This window comes from Mustela putorius, unplaced genomic scaffold, assembly GCF_011764305.1.
Source record: "Mustela putorius furo isolate JIRA1106 unplaced genomic scaffold, ASM1176430v1.1 tig00003834_pilon_pilon_pilon, whole genome shotgun sequence".
Lineage (NCBI taxonomy): Eukaryota > Metazoa > Chordata > Mammalia > Carnivora > Mustelidae > Mustela > Mustela putorius.
Window position 1 is genome coordinate 88,517,553 of NW_025421987.1, and position 14,388 is coordinate 88,531,940.

General features: G+C 42.0%; 1 long non-coding RNA gene across 1 annotated transcript in view; it reads right to left on the reverse strand.

Moving 5' to 3' along the window:
• LOC123394429 overlaps nucleotides 1-13,956 on the reverse strand; it is a 45,082-nt gene extending 31,126 nt beyond the window's left edge. The window contains exon 1 of the long non-coding RNA XR_006609188.1: nucleotides 13,882-13,956. This is a non-coding gene — a long non-coding RNA (uncharacterized LOC123394429). The remainder of the gene's footprint in view (nucleotides 1-13,881) is intronic.
• Nucleotides 13,957-14,388: the final 432 nt, after the last annotated feature.

Consider the following 14,388-nt stretch of genomic DNA (forward strand, 5'->3'; position numbering starts at 1 on the left):
TAGAGTTTGTGCCCACTATACACAACACACTGAATGCTCCACCTCCTCAACACACATAAACACACCCAATTCTCATTTTCAGCCCCAGGATTATATAACAGCAGCTGGAGACTGGACTCCCTTTATAAGATAGCCTCAACCCTCGGTATGTGGTCTGGCCCCAGACCCCAAAAAACTATTCCATGGGATGCACACCACACACTCTACAAGGCTGGAATACCCAAGGTTAGGGAAGCAAGGGGCCACGCCATCTCTCTTCCAGGTGGGCTGGCCCAGGCTCAGCCCTCATCCTTTGAATCTCTCCACACAGAACTTCCAGTACAGAGAAACAAGCCACAAAAGGAAAATGGCCAATACCCCTCCCCTATCCATCACCCTATGGAGACACTGAAGCTTAGAGGGCAAAGCCAAAGGTTACGGTCCAACCTAAGTTGACAGCTTGGGTCCAATTTTTCAGATTTTGCTCCTATTGGGCACTACGGTACAATGAATGCATAGACATTCTATCCCAACACCACCAATTTGGGTTATGATTTGAGTCAAGATCAGTTTCTTGGGTGTGTTGATTTTCTCACTGCAATGAGACTGCTGATACTGCTTTAAATAATAAAGTGTGTGTGTGTGTATGCATGCGTGTGTGTGTGTGTGTGCATGCTATGAGCTCACTGGAAGGCAGTAACTATATAAATATATGTGTATGTTTGTACTTACACTTTTTTTCGTCATGACCTAGTTGAGGTGGAGAAACATTTTGGGACTAGGTGAAAATGGCACATACTAATTCTACCTGTTTCTTCCTGCATGATCTAGTCTGGCATTCCCAGGTAAAACAAGTCCCTTTACTCTAAAAAAAGGAAGTTGATTTTATTCTGTCAGGTGCACTCAGACCACCGGAGGTGAGAGCCCACAGCTGCGGTCTACACTGGGGTTATGTTAGTGAAAGTGACAGCTAAGGGAAAACGACCTGGTAGCCTGCCAGGAGCCCCAGACTGGCACCCAGAGACCAAGGTTCAAGAATGAGGAGAGGGGGTCACCCAAGAGTTGGAGTGGAACCTTGAACACGTTACTCATTGGCTCAGGGCCTCAGCGTTTCCACCAGCAAAATGAAGGTATTGGACTGGATTAGCAGATATCAATGTTTAAACAGCAAAATCCTCTTTAAAGATAAAATGTGGGGTGCCTGGGTTGCTCAGTTGTTGAAGCGTCTGCTTTTGGCTCAGGTCATGATCTCAGGGTCCTAGGTTCGAGCCCCACATCGGGCTCCCTGATCAGTGGGAATTCAGCTTCTCCCTCTGCACCCCCCTTTCTCAAATAAATAAATAAAATCTTTTTAAAAAATAAAGATGAAATATCATACAGATCTTATATGTATAAAAGCAAGTACAAATGCACCACCATGACTGAAGGGATCCTTCCCCAGGCCCACCCGGATCTATTTGCTAAGCCTCCAGCTCACTGGAATCAAACTCTTCTAACTAAAATACTGTGTGGTTCTATGTCATGAGAGGAACCACTTAGATGTAGGAAAAAAAGAAATAGATGAAGTCGGGAAGTAGGATGCTAAGGATAGGGGCTGGGGAGGTGGGGGGAGAAGGCAGAGAGAGACAGTGGGACACGTCGGGGCACGATGGAGTTCTTGGAGAGTAGCCTGCTCTTTCCCCCTCAGATTTCCAGAGAGGAAACTGAGGCCAGACAGCTCAGATATAAACTTTGTAACTTTTTGACCCAGGAAGTGTTGAGAATCATAATAAGGAAATGATTATAGAGTGCTTTGAGCTCCTCAGAGACAAGCAGTATTTAAATACAGGGTATTATTACCTCCACGGAGCTCTCTTTTGATTACCACTGTGCTTGAAAATGTGGGCAGACCACTTTTATTTTTCAAAACTCAGGTGTTCAAAAAAATATTCACATGTACAATACCTACCCTCACCCCCTTATAAGTTAATTCTCAGCTTCCTTGTCACTCGATAATTTAAATGTTCAAAGAGATATTATTCTAGCTTTATCAGCTAAATTGGCAGTCTCCTATTAGAGATGTCTATCCCTTCCAACTCACTCTCCTCCCATTATTTGAAGGACTGTTAAATTAACAGTGAAAATAATATTATATTTGGAATTTTAGATGTCAGTACCAAACATCATTTAACTGATGTACTAGATAAGAATTTATCTACAAGGGAATGAATAAATCAGGTTAACCCTGAAATATTTGGTTCCTTGATATAAAGCCTGCTGCCAGATCTCAGAAGTCAACCCCCTGAAATTCAGAATGTTCTTTCAGAACTAAAGGGCATGAGCACTCAGCTAGTCCTGAAACAGCATGGGACTCCAAGTCGGAAGGTACGTATGGTCCAAGTCCTTGTTTTACTGTGCATGGGCTGGTTGACCTTAGCAAAGCATCTCACTTCTCTGGTCCTCAGTTTTCTTCCCTGGAGACTGGGGTGCTCTCCCTGTCCTTCCTACTGCATTCATCAGGCTGCCCTGAGAATCAGCACAAAGTGATGTGTAAAACCCCATGTAACCAGCATGAGTGGAGGTTAACAGCACAGCTTTTCAATGGAATCAGACAGCTCCTGGCTCAAATCCTGCTCTTGCTACTAATTAGCGAGATGACTCTCAATAAGTTGCTTATCTGCCCTGGACCTCAGGTTCCTCAGCAGAGAAAGGAGACAACTCCTCATATTTTTCATATCCGTTTGTTCTGAGAATGTAAAGCCCAAAGTCTGGCCCACGGTCAAGGCTCAGTCAGGGTTGGACTTTTTACAAAGCTGCAAGCCTCCACGTGCCCAAGGGGCTACTGTTGCTTCTCTTTAGTTCCGCTTTCAGTGACAACAGACCTAGAGATAACCGTGCATCTCTTGTCTCTGAACCGCCTGGGTGCTCCTACTCAGGCGAGAGAAAAAAAGAAATACACTGTGGCCCAGAATGGGGCTCCAGAGAAATCCAAAATGAGCTGTGGTCTAAAAGCGACTTCTCTCCAAGCCTATTTTTAACCAGCTGTGAACTTCTCTAATACGTAGAGGGTGATGCTGCGCTCCCTGAATAGCTCTGCTGACGAGCTGCTGCCCGCTTCTGCTACTATGTGAATTTATGGAGTTCTGGTCTCACACTTCATTAAAGAAATATACGACAGTGCTGAGACAAGGGGCCAGACACCTATAACTCTCGTCCCACTCTCCCAGTTATAAATCTTAGCTGCTCACTCACGGAAGAGGAGCTACTGAAGAGATATCACTCGCTCTTTGGTGGTGGGCTCTCTCTTTGCAGCCATTTGCAACAGACAGCTTTATTAAGAGCTCACCCAACAAAAGGCCCGGCCCAAAGCACCCTCCCAGCTTTGTTAAGAATGCTTTCCGTGGCAAGTAACAGAAAATACAACTATACAATGACTCAAACAAAGGCAGGTTTCTTGTTCTCATGTGAAACTCAGACAGGAAGAGGATTTCGGAGGCCGGTTTCAAGGCAGTTCTATTAGGTTGATATCCTCTGGGCTTTTTCCTTGTGGTTTCATTCTGACTGCTGCAGCGATGACCATTGCATACATGATCCAGTGGAAAGAAAAAGAAAGGAAAACAGTGACACCTTTGTCAAGAAATCAAAACACTGGCCTCCTGGGTGGCTCAGAGGGTTAAACCTCTGCCTTCAGCTCAGGTCATGGTCTCAGGGTCCCGGGATCGAGCCCTGCATCAGGATCTCTCTGCTCAGCCCCTCTCTCGGTCTGCCTCTCTGCCTACTTGTGATCTGCCTGTCAAATAAATAAATAAAATCTTAAAAAGAAAGAAAGAAATAAAAGAAGTCAAAACATTTCTAGAACCCCTGCAGCAATTTTACCCTTTTCCCTTATTGGCTACCAATGAGTCAAATGACTACCCTCACACGGAGGGCCATTAGGAAAAAGAGTTGGAAGTGAAAGTTGTACCAACCAAGAATGTCTGCCACAGGAAGGAACATGAACAAATGATTGGATCATCACTAGAGAGACAGATAAATGCATGTTTGACCCGAGACCTTCTCTTAGACTAACGCAGCTTGCTAGTCATTTTTTCCTGGTCCTCGTACAGGTGCCACACATTCCCACCCCCTTGCTATCCTCCCAGGTTAGTCCCACAGTATCATTTGTCCTCCTACAGTCAACTCCCTACTCACATGTCTATTTTATTGATACTGTTTAATCCCCCTAATGGCAAAGTTTATGTCCCACTCACCACTAGCACAGCGCCTGGAATATTCTAGTTAATCAACAAATAATTGTTACTGTATTTGTTGAATACATTCTCAAGAAAAATTCCAGAAAATACAAGTGACTTATAGCTCAGCACACTCATAAATGTAAAGACCTTTAAATCCCTCTTTTGCACTGGTCTATCTAAAAAAAGATAAGTAGAATCAAAAATAAATCAGATGTTTAAGGGCCATAATCAATGAAACATTAGAGTGTATTAGGGTCATTTCCCTTCCCTTAATCAAAGAATTCAGAGAAACTATTTTTATCCTATACAGTCTAAAATATTACATATTGATTTTCATCATTAAATCTGTTTCAGGTTCTGAAGTCTTTGACCTAAACAAAGACTGATGTATCAAAACCGGAGAAGCATGTTAAAAACAAACATTCCTAAGAAGAACACTATGGGTAGTGTGTTAGAGAGAGGAAGGTACCCAGTGACAGGGCAAGAGTCCCTAAACTGACTATTAACTATGGCCCCTGTTTACTTTGTGATAGCCCCCAGCCTTTCTCTTCAATTATTCACTGACTCTCTCTTACCACCCCCCAACCCCTTAGATACCGCTTAGTAGGTATCTTCATTACATTGGGCCTTGGAAAATAAGTAGGGTTTGGATATACACACACGTAACAGGAATAGCACGAGAAAAGGCAAGACAAGAGGAAAGAACAGAATCAGAGAGGCTATCTGGGACTGGAGTACATGAGATGAGGGGTGGAAGAAGGGCAGGTGAAGGAGGAGATAATGCTGGGGAATGGAGCAGGTATCAAGTCGTAATTAACCAGGCCTTTTCATTTGTAGCTGAAGAGTTCAGACGCCATTGCACGAGCAGTGGGAAGCTCCTTTTGGTTTGTCGAAACATGTAAACTAAGCCATAGTTCCATAAATGTTCATTTGGTAATAGCTGTGCATATGGCATGGTGGGCCAGGGAGATGGGTGAAAAGGTTTTTGTGATAATCGAGACAGGAGGTGAAGCAGATCTGAACTAAAGCAGTGGTAGCATGAGTGTGGCTGGGGGACAGCTGGAGAGTATATTTTGATGTTTTGTTTTGTTTTTGTTTTTGTTTTTTAATTTATTTATTTAACAGACAGAGATCACAAGTAGGCAGAGAGGCAGGCAGAGAGAGAGGGGGAAGCAAGCTCCCTGCCCAGCAGAGAGCCCAACATGGGGCTCCATCCCAGGACCCTGGGATCATGACCCGAGCGGAAGGCAGAGGCTCAACCCACTGAGCCACCCAGCGCCCCAAGTATATTTTGATGTTAAAGTAAGACATGTAACCTGTCACTCCCCCAGGCAGGCAAACCAGATCAACGAAGTACTGGCCAAGCAAGAGGAAATCTAGAATGAGTAGTTTAACAGAGCTAGCTGTAGGGAAAGTCAGTTATGGCTTCAAGACCATCTTGAAGAAAAATATGACTGAACTTTTATTTCCCCTCCTATAAAAAAGTGAGGCCATCTTATTCTCACAAAGATTATTCACTCCTGCTATGTGAGAACCCAATATTATATGAGGCTAATGCCCAGATCTGCAGGGGGAACTTAACAGATAATCTAATACAGTCCACCCCTGGTACTAGTGCTGACCCTCTTGATCCCACATGTCTCTTAATTTTGGTGAACTCTCTAGGAATACACTGACAGTCTCCTGTCCAGTCACATTGCTCATCTCCTACTCCAAGGGCTCTCTTATTAACATTGCTGCAGGACCAGGTCCCTATTCCTGAATGTGCATGCATGACCTAGAAGTATGGAGGTAACACCCTGTGGTGTAAACCTTTGTCCAGGGGAAGACAAGAGCCAGAGGATAAACTCCTTCTCTCCCCTGCCCCATTAATGAATAGTCTTCAGATGCAGTTTCCAAAGCTGTTTCAGGGTAGAGTTCCACTTATGGAGCAATCCAGTATGTCTCACTTAGTAATAACCAAGTCAATAACCATTTTTGTAATGACTCTCCCTCCTTCCCTGCTTTGCTCCCTTTTTCACTCATGTTGGCTGAGATGGGATTCCTTAATAAAGTAAAATGACCTAATTGCTCTAACTTTGGGGGAATCTGGGCTAAGACAAAGAATACAACAGAAAAAGTACTGCTCACAATATACACTAGAGGGATAGTCAAGGATATTTACTGTAGAATTGGCTGGAGTGGAGGGGAGAACAAGGAGGAAGAGGAGATCATTTAAAGGTCAAATGATTAAATCAATCAATGTGCCTCCATTCAACTACTAGAAACAACTAAGTGTATTTCATTTGCAAGGCAGTTTGAGCAAGAATGTAAATTGCATAGCAGAGCGATCAGTTCCATTTGTTTAAATAAGATAAGGATATGTACTTTAAACGAATATAACACTAGTGTGTATCCCTCACAATTAAGGGTGTCCACATGATAAAATCTGACCAATAGAATAGAAGTAGAAGTGTTATATAGCAGTTCCTGGTAACCTGGCTTAAAAGATAATGAATGTGCTCTTTTATCTTTTCTGTTATCCTGATGCCTGGAACGTTAATGTGATGGTTGGAACTTTAGCCACTATCTGAGACCATGAGTATAAGGTCCATGCTTCAGAGATGGCAGAGAGGTAAGACTGAGGGTGAAGGACACAAGAGCTCTGAGAGCAAAGCTCTAGTCCCACAAAAGCAGTCTGCATCCAACTTAAATGATTTCATTTGCCTCTCTGCAGGCACTGGCTCCAGGTTTCATGGCTATGTGTAAGAAGGCTGCACATCGGGAGTTACTGCAGACCTGGGCCCCACTGTAAGTCTTTCCAAATGTGTGTCTTCTCTGCATTTTGAGTGCAATGTACTCCTCCTTTATGGGATAGAGTTTTTAAAAAAAAAAAAAAAAACTTCTTGTGCATGTTCCTCTTACCTCCTTCTCCAAATGAGAAGTCATTTCAGGCTGGTATGCGTATGTGGGTGGGGTCGAGTGTTCCCCCAGGTTCCTCTGATTGTCTCGAGCTTAGTTAGAATTCTTCTCTAAGAACCTTTGCTGGAGAGCAGTGTGTCTGCTCAGTGTGTATCTACCTCCTGGCCCTGCTTTGGAGTTCTTTCTCTAAGATGGGCACTGTGTTGTGTTGAGAAGGAAACTCCTGCTTCTGCCACCTAGTCAGCTCCCCGTGAAAAGGAGGAAGTAGATGTTGCTGAGTCGATATGGTCTACATGTCTTCACTGGCCAGATTCTAAGCCAGAGTTGTTGTTTTTTAAAGTTACTATTTAAATTCCAGTTAGTTAGCATACAGTGTAAGTTTCAGGTGTAGCATCTAGTGATTCATCACTTACATACAATACCGGTGCTCATTACAAGTGCCCTCTTTAATCCCATCACCCATCTAACCCATCCTCCCATCCACCTCCCCTCCAGTAGTCATCAGTTTTTCTCCATAGTCTGTGCTATGGGGAGTGCTGTGAATTGTGTAAGACTGATGATTCACAGACCTGTACCCCTGAAACAAATAATACATTATATGCTAATTTTTAAAAAAGGAGTATATTTCTTGGTTTGCCTCTCTTTTCTCCCCCATGTTCATTTGTTTTGCTTCTTAAATTCCACATATGAATGAAGTCATATGGCTCTTAATGACTTATTTCACTTAACATTATACTGTCTAGCTCCATTCACATCATTGCAAATGACAAGATTTCATTCTTTTCTATGGCTGACTACTATTCCATTGCATGCATATATATATATATATATATACACACACACACACACACACGTATACATGTGTATATATATATAAAAACACACATACACTATATATATAAAAATACACACATACACTATATATATGTGTATATATATAAATATATATACTATATATATAAATACACACATACACAATACACAATATATACACATACACAATATATATATGTGTGTATATATATAAATATATACACATGTATACATGTGTGTATATATACACACATATGTATAATGTGTACATATACATTATATATACACACACACACACATTTATATCTATATAGAACCTCTTCTTTATCCATTCATCAGCTGATAGACATTTGGGTTCTTTCCATAATCCAGCTATTTTTGATGATACTGCTATAAACATCGGGGTGCATGTGTCCCTTTGAATTAGTATTTTTGTATTCTTTGGGTAAACACCCAGTAATGCAATTGCTGGATCATAGGGTAGTTCTATTTTTAATCTTTTGAGGAAACTTCATATTATTTTCCACAGTGGCTGCACCAGCTTGCATTCCTACCAACAGTGTAAGGGGGCTCCCTTTTCTCCACATCCCCACAAACACCTATTATTTCTTGTGTTGCTTATTCATTTCAATTCAATTAGCCAACATACAGTACATCACTAGTTTTTGATGTCGTGTTCAATGATTCAGTAGTTGTGTACGAAAGTCAGTGCTCATCACATTACGTGCCCTCCTTAATGCCCATCTCCCAGTTACCCCACCCCCCACCCACCTCCCTTTCTACAACCCTCAGTTTGTTTCCCGGAGTCTCTCATGGTTTGTCTCCCTCTCTGATTTCTTCCTATTCAGTTTTCCCTCTCTTCCCCTATGATACTCTGGGCTGTTTCTTATATTCCACATATGAATGAAACTGTATGATAATTATCTTTCACTGCTTGACTTATTTCACTTAGCATAATTCTTTCCAGTTCCATCCATGGCAATGTAAATGGTAGATATTCATCCTTTCTGATGGCTGAGTAATATTCCATTGTATACATGAACCACATCTTCTTTATCCATTCATCTGTTGAAGAGCATCTTGGCTTCTTCCACAGTTTGGCTATTGTGGACTTTGCTGCTATGAACATTAGGGTGCAAAGGCCCTTCTTTTCATTACATCTGTATCTTCGGGGTAAATACCCAGTAGTGCAATTGCTTGGTTGTAGGGTAGTTCTATTCTTAACTTCTTGAGGTACTTCCATACTGTTTTCCAGAGTGACTGCACTAGCTTGCATTTCCACCAACAGTGTAAGAGATTCTCTTTTCTCCACATCCTCGCTAACAGTTGTTGTTCCCTGCCTTGTCAATTTTTGCCATTCTAACTGGTATAAGGTGGTATTTCATTGTGGCTTTGATTTGTATTTCCATGATGGCAAATGATATGGGGCATTTTTTCATGTGTCTGTGGCCATTTGTATGTCTTCATTGGAGAAGTGTCTGTTCATGTCTTCTGCCCATTTCTTGACTGGATTATTTGTTTTTTGGGTTTTGAGTTTGGGAAGTTCTTTATAGATCTCGGATACCAGCCCTTTACCATTATATCATTTTAAAATATCTTCACCCATTCTGTGGGTTGCCTCTTTGTTTTGTTGACTGTTTCCTTTGCTCTGCAGAAGCTTTTTATCTTGATGAAGTCCCAATAATTCATTTTTGTTTTTGTTTCCCTTGCCTTTAGAGACATTTATTGCAAAAAGTTGCCACAGCCAAGGTCGAAGAGGTTACTGCCTGTGTTCTCCTCTAGGATTTTGATGGATTCCTGTCTCACATTGAGGTCTTTCATCCATTTTGAGTTTATCTTTGTGTATGGTGTAAGAGAATGGTTCAGTTTCATTCTTCTGTATGTGCTGTCCGATTTTCCTAGCACCATTTATTAAAGAGACTTTTTTCCTTTGGATAGTCTTTCCTGCTTTGTAGATTAGTTGACCATGGAGTTGAGAGTGCATTTCTGGGCTCTCTATTCTGTTCCATTGATCTGTGTCTATTGTGCCAGTACTGTGTTGTCTTGGTAATCACACCTTTATAATATAGCTTGAAGTCGGGCCCCCAGCTTTGGTTTTCTTTTCCAATATTCCCCTGGCTATTTGGGGTCTTCTCTTGTTCCATACAAATTTTAGGATTATGTGCTCCAGCTCTGTGAAAAGTGTCAGTGGTATTTTGATAGGGATTGCTTTGAATGCAAAGATTGCTCTGGGCAGCATAAACATTTTAACAATGTTTATTCATCCATTCCATGAGCATGAAATATTTTTCCTTATCTTTGTATCTTCCTCAATTTCTTTTTTTAAAGATTTTTATTTATTTATTTATTTGTCAGAGAGAGAGTGAGCGAGAGCAAGCATAGGCAGACAGAGTGGAAGGCAGAGTCAGAGGGAGAAGCAGGCTCCCTGCGTAGGGCAAGGAGCCCGATGTGGGACTCGATCCCAAGACACTGGGATCCTGACCTGAGCCAAAGGCAGCTGCTTAACCAACTGAGCCACCCAGGCGTCCCTTCCTCAATTTCTTTCATAAGTGTTCCGTAGTTTCTAGAGTACAGATCCTTTACCTTTGTGGTTAGTTTTATTCCTAAGTATCTTATGGGTTTTGGTACAATTGTTAATGGGAGCCATTACTTAATTTCTCTTTCATTAGTCATATTGTTAGTGCACAGAAATGCAACTGTTTTCTGTGCATTGATTTTGTATCCTGCCATGTTGCTGAATTGCTGTATGAGTTCTAGCAATTTGGGGGCCAAGTCTTCTGGGTTTTCCACATAAAGTACCTTGTCATCTGCAAAGACTGAGAGTTTTAATTCCTCTTTGCCAATTTGAATGCCTTTTATTTCTTTTTGTGGTGTGATACTTGAGGCTAAGACTTCTAGTACTATGTTGAACAATAGTGGTGAGAGTGAGCATCCCTGTCATGTTCCTGACCTTAAGGGGAAAGATCTCAGTTTTTCCCCCATTGAACATGGTATTCACTGAGCTACAATTTTAACCTGGACATCTCCTCCACCTGTCAATAACTCAAAAGAGAAAGGCCTGTGCTGCCCAGTAATTCATGGTGTGACCAGTGTTCTTAGAGCAGTCAATCACAATTCCTTTTGGTGTGCTTTAAACTGCCTTTTAGTCCAGGGGTATTCCCTCCACAAGAGTGTTTAATATCAATGCATCAATAGCCAGACAACCTTCAGTTAAGTGTTCTTTCAACAATAAAAATCATAAAGAAGAATATTACAGGGGGCGCCTGGGTGGCTCAGTGGGTTAAGCCGCTGCCTTCGGCTCAGGTCATGATCTCAGGGTCCTGGGATCGAGTCCTGCATTGGGCTCTCTGCTCAGCAGGGAGCCTGCTTCCTCCTCTCTCTCTCTGCCTGCCTCTCTGCCTACTTGTGATCTCTCTCTGTCAAATAAATAAATAAAATCTTAAAAAAAAAAAAAGAAGAAGAAGAAGAAGAATATTACAATCATACAAGTATATTTTGCCCAAACAAATGGGGGGAATTCTCACTTATCCACTTTGTGGAAAATTAGCGACAAATGTTTCTTCCCAAGCCAGTTTCTTTCCATCCTAAGTCAGCCCTGTGCCATGGCTTCAATAGATGCTGATGTACGTGGATTGGGGATTATCCACTATTTGTTGTCACTTGTTATATTTTTGCCACCTCCTTCTGCCCTCTCTCTGTGTGCCGAATGGTAAATTAACTACGATACTATTTCTACCTCTCTTTCCTGCACCCCCACAGCATCCGCTTCAGACTGCCACTGTGAGCCAGACTCTTCTGCCAGAAACGGAAAGGAGAGCCTCGAACTCTCTCTGGGATGCTAATTTGGGCAAGGCACTCCCTACTCCCACTGGAAGGTAGGTCACCTGCCCGTCACCTTTTCTGTTTTCTGCTCCTCCTCAGAGTGGCAGGCAAGAGAGAGGTCGTGACCCTGCTCAGCTTGTTCTAACTAAAGAGATCAGAAATGCCTTTGGAAGCTTAGGGGAGGCAAGAGAAAGGCAGGCTTCTTTCTTTGGAAGGATGCTAATGGGAAATGAAGCTTGGCATGGGAGTGTGCAGTAGTAATAAAAAGAGATGAAAGGTGAGACGGACCAGTTCGCTCTTCAACTTCATCCTTCATCTCTAGACCCTGTTTCCCTCCAGTGGCAATCGAGCAGCTGCCTTATTTTTTTTTTTAAATCTCCTTCATTTCTCTTCTTTTCCTGGAACACATCTTAGAAAGAGAAAGACTTTCTAATGAGGTAAGACTAGCAGACATTAGCCCCTAGCACCAATTTTAGCACGGGCAGTTGAAAGCATCCCAGTTAGGCAGTGAACACTACCTGCAGGGCCCATCTGCTTGCTTTGTGAAATGTTTGGCCTTTGCTTTGAAACTTTTTTTTTTTTTTTTTAATAAAACCAAGCATTCTCATTATCAAGAGGACTCTCAGGCAGAGGCAAGAGGTTGGGCTTTCTAAATATTCTTTTGCTCTGGGTGAAAAAAGAATACGATGTTTCCTAAATTTACAACATGAATTCCTCTGAAGCATTTAGCTCCCTTATCGTTCCCTTCCTGAGTGCAGGAGACTTCCAAGGGGCTGCGGGGTAGAGACACGGAGGTGAGTTAGATATAATCCAGTACTGTAAGAGTTGAGTCTTGGTAAGCAGAAAAAGGCACACACACAAATAACTTTAGCACAAGGTAGAAAGTGACTATAGTAGCCCTCACAGGGGCAGTAGCAGAAGAGGTGGGAGTAAGAAAGTATTCTTTTTGGAATCATTTAAAGAGATTTTCAGAATATGTTGAACCCATTTTTCACTTGAGGTTCTTATTCAGAATGATTTTATTTCTATGTTGGCTGATTGGTTAGTTGGTAGATGAGTAGGTGTGAAGAGCTTCAGTGCCTCTAGACTAATAGATAGCTACATAGATAGGTAATAAATATAGATAGTTCTATATCTATGTCGATATAGATATTTGGATAAACATTCAAGTGATACTGATATGACCAGGAAACCATAGGAACTAACCAACTGATACATTCATACATTCAAGAAATATTTCTGGAGCACCTACAATATGTCAGACACTATGCCCTGGTCAAAAAATGGTGATCCAAAAAGGACATGGACCATGTCTTCATGTAACTTAAGGTTTGGAGAAAGTAGAGCTTAGCCAAATAATTATGTGAGTAAATATAATTACAAAGAGAAGAATGAAATTCCAGAGAATCATACATGTGTAGAGGAATTTCTCCCACCTAGGATACATGGGGAAGGGTATCAAAGAAGATTTTATAGATCAAATGACATCTGTGCCAATTTTGAAGATTGTGTAAGATTTAGATATTAAACAGTGGTAAGAGAAGGGGACTCCATTTAAAGGCATAGTGTGGATGAAGGCAGCAAAGCTGGAAAGGGCAGGGTTGGGACTGCATTCTGGAGGAACGGGAGAGCCATTGAAATTTTCTGAGTGGTGGAATGTTTTAGAAGGTTTGTTTGACAGCATTTCAGGAAAGAAAAAGGGAGGGAGAGACGGGGGAAGGTAAACCCTTGGGAATCTACCAAAATACAAAAAAGAAGAACAATGACAGTGGAAATGGCAAGAAGGAAATTGAGAAAAGAAGCCTTGCTGACTTATAATCCTTAGGGTTTGCCAGTCACTAGATGATGGGATAGGGTGAGGGAGGTGGAGAGAGAGAAAGAAGTAAAAAACAATCTCAGTGTTTCTACCCTGGAAACATCGAAGTAGAGACTTTGATGACAGAGGTGGGGGTAGAGAAGTAAAGTTACAGAGAAATTCCGTGTGGGTCATACCGACATACCAATACAGACACTCAGAATGAAGAAGTCCACCTTACGGCCAGCCCCTACCCTTGTTTGCTATCTCTTCTTCTCTCACTCTTACCCTCTGTGCTCAGCACCCTGTATTACAGATTGTAAGTTGCCACCATTTTTGATAAATTAGAAAACTTACCCCAGAATACGATCGGTAAATTCATTTCCCATCCAGACGCCTGGTTCACAAGGGAAAGTGACTGACACAATTACGCAGCCAACACCCAGCCCAGCACCTCTCGACACGCCTTCCCTGCCATTCACCAGCTGTGACCTTGGGCAAGTTCCTCCACCTCCCTATGGTTCACTTTCCTCATCTGGAGGAAACAGGATAATCACAACTACTCTGTCTACTTCAAAAGAGTGCCAAAGGTCTCAGAAAGAATCCAGACAAGAAGCAATGAACCTCTTCCTGCACAAAGACTGTGGCAACCGGGACAGAGAGCCATAAAAAGCAGCTAAATGAAGAGGAGTGCTGAGAACATATTAGGCCAAGAAGAACGTGTGGAAAGACAAGTAAATGCCCCCTGAGAGTGTACAAGCTCCTTCACTATGTATCAAGAGCAGGTTTTGACTGTAGAACTCAGACCCTTAAATGTCTGTTTTAAATGGAGAGAAAGACTATCATGATAGTAGCAGAGTCTAC